The sequence below is a fragment of the Rhinatrema bivittatum genome, chromosome 3 (assembly GCF_901001135.1).
Source record: "Rhinatrema bivittatum chromosome 3, aRhiBiv1.1, whole genome shotgun sequence".
In the NCBI taxonomy this organism is placed as follows: Eukaryota; Metazoa; Chordata; class Amphibia; order Gymnophiona; family Rhinatrematidae; genus Rhinatrema; species Rhinatrema bivittatum.
In genome coordinates this window covers 454,021,660-454,027,267 of record NC_042617.1, presented here as the reverse complement: position 1 = coordinate 454,027,267, position 5,608 = coordinate 454,021,660, and the positions used below count along the sequence as shown (strand labels likewise).

At 42.5% G+C, this 5,608-nt stretch overlaps 1 non-coding gene across 1 annotated transcript; it reads right to left on the bottom strand.

Annotated features, from left to right (window-relative positions):
• Positions 1–1,507: 1,507 nt before the first annotated feature.
• LOC115088886 lies at positions 1,508–1,614 on the bottom strand. The gene has a single exon (XR_003855961.1). It is a non-coding gene; the product is annotated as a U6 spliceosomal RNA (small nuclear RNA).
• Positions 1,615–5,608: the final 3,994 nt, after the last annotated feature.

The window sequence follows — 5,608 nt, the reverse complement described above, 5'->3', positions numbered from 1 at the left end:
TGCTTGGGATGGAGACAGGAAATAGCAAAATTAGAACAAATTAACCAGGTAAAGAGTAGCAAATCACCTGGGCTGGGTAACATAAGAACATAACATAAGATATACATATTGGGTCAGACCAAAGGTCCATCAAGCCCAGTATGCTTTTTCCAATGGTGGCCAATCCAAGTCACAAGTACCTGGCACGTACTCAAACATTAAAAAGATCCCATGCTAGTAATGCTACCAGCAAGCTGTGGCTATTCCCTATTGATTAATAACAGTTTATGGACTTCTCCTCCAGGAACTTATCTAAACCTTTTTTAAACCCAGCTACACTAGCTGCCTTAACAACATCCTTTGGCAATGAATTCCATAGCTTAATTGTGCATTGAGTGAAAAAGAATTTTCTCTGATTTGTTTTAAATGTGCTACATGTTAACTTCATGGAATACCCCTTAGTGTTTGTATTATTCGAAAGAGTAAATACCCATTTCACATTTACCCGTTAAAGTCCTTTTATGATTTTGTAGACCTCTATCATATCCCCCCTCAGCTATCTCTTCTCCAAGCTAAACAGACCTAACCTCTTTAGTCTTTTCTCATAGGAGAATCGTTCCATGCCCTTTATCATTTTGGTCACCCTTCTCTGTACTTTCTCCAGTGCAACTATATCTTTTTTGAGATGCAACAACCAGAATTGCATACAGTATTCAAGGTGCAGTCTCACCATGGAGTGATACAGAGGCATTATGACATTCTAATTTTAGTCACCATTCCCTTCCTAATAATTCATAAAATATGTAGAATCTAACCAGAAGCTGACACAAATAGAATTGGGGATCTCATATACAGAAGCATTTCTCAAATGTGGCCACCAACAGATGTTTGTGCAGCCACCACAGATGAAGAATTCATCTAAAGTAACTAATTCAGGGAAAACAGTCATTCTGACCACTAGCTGAACTCTAAGGGCACCATGAAGTATCTTATTATACCACCTGGTATAAAGTGTGCATAAGTCCTTGTTAGGCTACTACTACCTACTGAATCATATCCTTCAGCACTTTATCCTACATCCAAAATTGTTCGCTCAGTTGTGTTACTGCAAACATCACTACCTCAGAAGCAGGAAAGTCTAGTCATTACAGGCCAGTTATCTTTGAGATGTTCACAACATACTAAATAATTTTAAGTCTGAACCAGTTTTTTCATATCATGGAATCATAGAAATGTCGGCAGAAAAGGACTGATGGTCCATCCAGTTTGCCCACAAGCTTCCCATGGTAGTGTCTGCCGCACTGTGCAAGTTACCCCCCTTGTATCAGTCAGTGCTGCTTGATGTGCTGCTTTACTTATGGACTTGCCCATAGAATCAGCCCTGTGGTTTTTTTTCTTAATGTCTGTTCATCAGTACTCCAGGCTGTAATAAAGTCATGACTTGTGTTGGTTGTGCCTGAATCCAAATTCCTCTTTCCTTTCAGCCCTCACCCCCCCTCCTTCGAAGTAGAGAGCAAAGTTGCAGTTGCAAAATATGGAACGCTTCACAAATGTGTATGTGGTCTTTGCACAGGGGCCATGCTAATCTTCTCTGTATCGTTCCAATTTAAATATATGTGACTCTTAATGGGATGCATTTAGACATGAATTCATTAACATGAAATATTGACCCAGTGTCTAACACTGGAGGATAGGAGTAACCTAAAATGGGTTTAAACTTACACATTGGGGGGAGAATGTATAATTATATTTTATGATTTGTAATTATATTTTATGATTTGTAATTATATTTTATTTCTCATGTAGTTTGTAAACCGTTTTGATCAATCTTACTTGTAAAGGTGGTATATAAACATTTTTTTAATTAATTAAATATATAAATAAATAAAAAGATTTATGCACATAAATGTAGCATATATCGCAGCAATTTTCAAAAGTGCATTTAAGCTGGTAAAACCCAGTTTTAAGTAGGTAAATCTGTTTGACAATTACCTCCTAACATTTGAATCCAGATGTCCAAACGTTGGCATATTAACCTATTATTTCTAATAACAGCATTATGAGGAAGTCCTCAGGAAACTCCCTCAGACCACCTTAAGGGACAAGACACAGCTGTCTCACCTGGTCCGCTTTAAGATCCAGCCCCACGGGAATCCTGGGTGAAGGGAGGAGCCCTTCACCAGAGTATAAGAACTCAGGACCTAGAAGGGTTAAGCAGGCCCTGGGAAACAGGAGAGAACCACGTTATGCCAAGAACTGTTACATTTAAGGGCTATGCTTTTCTTGAAGTTAAGGTGAGCTGAATTGATTGTTTTGATTTTCCATTGTAAATAAACTGCACCTAAGAAACAGCCAGAATTTGCCTCCTTCTCTGGCTGTTTCCAAGCTGCTACCACTCAAGTTACCACAAGCATAGTGCAATCACACCAACACAAAAATATTTAAGGATACATTTTAAAACTGGAGCGTGCATGTGCATGCAGGTGCCCCACTTGCACGGGCAGGGTGGGAATTTTTGTAAAAACTGCACGGCCACGCAAGTAGGCCTACTCCAGTTCCTTCCCAGTCCATTCCAATAAAAGAGCAGACTGGGAGGGAACTTCCCTAACCCTAACCCTATCTTTCCTCCCTCTTCCCCTCTCCTCCCCGACCTCTAAACCTCACCTACCTACCCTCATTTTTTTTGTCGCTGAACTTACCCACTCCACGGAGCAGGAGTAAGTTCCACGTGCCAGCCAGCTGCCAGCATGCGCTTCCTCTTGCAGCCTAATGGCGCTGTCCCGGCCGGCCCACGCCCTTCCCCCCCTCTCAGACCCCAGTCCTGGCCCGGCCCCTTTTTTGCAGCCCGGCACTTCCACGTGTAGCAGGAGGTGCTCGTGAAGCCGGGCTGCTTAAAAAATGCGCTCGGCGCACACGGCCCAGCCACGCACATACCTCCTGGGATTTGTGCACGCCAAGCTTTTAAAATCAGGCCCTAAATGCTTTAAGAATGCATTCAGATTATTGTGTGTACAGATACAGAGAAGTAATTGACATACATAGTTTCAAAGAAAAAGAAGGATGATTGATTTTGGTAAGTTATTTATGTAGCAAAAGCAATAAATAATGATGATAAAGAGGTTAACACAATACCCTTCCGCATATATAGGTCAATGTATACTTCAGCCAATTATATTCCATCTACTCTTACTGTTTTATAAAAAATGGGTCCTCTGTGTCAATTATCTTCAGGAAATGTTCCTCAGCAGAAACCTTTCAATTTGTATCAAGAAATTCCTGAACTAGACCACCCAAAAATGAAGGACACCACATAACCCAACAGTTTATATGACTATCTTAAAATAGTTCAAACCATAACAGAGACATTCTCAGTGTTTACAAAGGTTTGCTGATACACACATCTGAACACATTCTCAAGTAAGTCAGATTTCTAAAAATCAGACGGCACAGTCAGGCTAGCTTCACAACTGTACAGTACACGACAAGTAGCCTACAGAATAAAAGTCAGTGTGTCTGTCTGTCTGAACGGCCAGAACTTCCATTAGGCAAACTAGGTAGCTGCCTAGAGTGCCAACATTTTGGAGGCGGCACAATTCAGCTAGTGCAAAGCCCAGAAGGGCGCTGTGCCAGAGGCAATAATGCCAGAAAACGGGAGCTCTGCACTGGACTCACTGCCACTGCTAGGACGGATTGCTGTGCTGGAGCTGCCCCAGTAGGTAAGTTGGGGGGTGAGGGACTTCATGACCGAAGCTTCACCTAGGGCACCAAATACTCTAGCACTGGCCCTCTCCATCACACTCCCATACTAGGAGTCTTTTGTCGTCACATCTCTCGTCAACCTTATCAGCTTTTAAACAGCTTTCCAAGCAAATGCGTATTCAGCCAGCAGCTCAAAATTCCAGTTTGCTGCCCTTTGGGTTGCTGAAAGGAGCTTCGCACAGACATACACATGAACAGCAGGATTGCTGAGGCTAGAGATTAAAGCTAGGGATGATGCTGAGGCTGAGAGAGTGAAGTGAGGCTGGAGGAGGGGGACTGTCAACCTAGTCTGCGGAGGGGGGGGGGAGGGTAGAATTGAAGCTGGAGGGGTGAAATTAAGGCTATGAGGAATTTAAAGGGTTCCCAAGGAGGCACTGAAGTGGATGATTGAGCCTTGGTATTTGAGGAAGGAGGACTGATGTAAGGGTGGTTAAAGTGGGTAATGGGGAGAAAGAACTGAGCAGATACGCACACACTGTGCCTTTGGAAATCTTGTGTATTCCCTGGACTACACTTTTCCAATTTTGAGAAAGAATGGAATGCAAATGTGCTGCATCATGAAACTTTCAAACTCTCTCAAATCTTGTCGTTTATTAAGGGCATTCTTCAAGCTGATAAATAATTAACAACTTTTAATAGGGGCTTAATTCTGCAAAGTTCATGAATCATGTACATGAGCTGCTAAGTGGAGATATTTGCCAGTAAGCATTTTTAGCATGCAAAAATAAAACATTCATTCTGGTTTTGGAGTCAGTTGTCTTCGGTTAGTGAGCAGAGTCCCTGAAGGCACTCCATCCTTGCCCATCTCCATCTTAAGACTGCAGCAAATATCTGTTTTGCAAAACACTTGACACAATCCAGCTGACTGCCTATTGGCCTAGTTTGGCTGTTGTCAAGAGACCTACAGCTCCTTAGGAAACAATATAGATACCTCTTGCAGCCTCGTAAATTTCTCCCCCTTTCTGTCTCTTCTTTTCTCTTGTCTCCCTCCTTTTTTCTTCTTGACCAGTTTTTCCCTTTTGCTTCCATAGTAATCTCATGCAAACAGCATCACTTGCTTTTCTCCCTATTTGTCTTCACTTTTTCTTCTCTACCTGGCCCCGTGCACTTGGCCATACCTCACAATTCCCCTTCTACATCTCCTCTCCCGCACAACTTCATCCTCGTTGGCTCCCCACAACCTCACCATGCCTTTACTGGAACCAGCATTACCCACTGTTTCCCCTTGCCTTTCCCAATATTTAGCCTTCATTCCCCCTGTCATCATCGCATTATCCTGCAATTCACTTTTCCTCATCTTGATCTTCTTCTTTAAGTTCTTTGCTGTTCCCTTTTCTGCCTTATTTCCTGCCCCTTCTCCTCCCTATGCACGTTTTCCCTACCACACTTTTCATACTTGTGCACGCACACCTTATCCCCGGCCTTGCTCTCTCCCATCTCATCCTTGTTTCCCTCTTTAGAAAAGCCCACAAACTCACTATGCAGGCATCCACAATGCAAACACGACACAAGCAAACAGGATATACATGACAGCAGCGAAACCAAGGATAACAACATACTGATACCAGAAACAAAACATTGAAATGTTTTAGGCTGAAACCATTTTTCTGAGCTTTGTTGTGGTTTTAGTGAGAAATGGATACTTCAGCTTTGACCACTGCAGCTGCTCTCTGCTAACCCTGGAACTGATAATTGTGGCATAGGAACAGATACAAGGCAAGAGTAATGGCATATTCTGTACTAGAAAACCCATTTGAAAGTTAACACACACTAGGGACATAATAGTTCAAATTACCAGGATGTTCCTGGCAGGTCCCACAATCTGCCACACTCTTTTTCTCTTGGGCAGGCCACAGTTCTCTCTCACGGA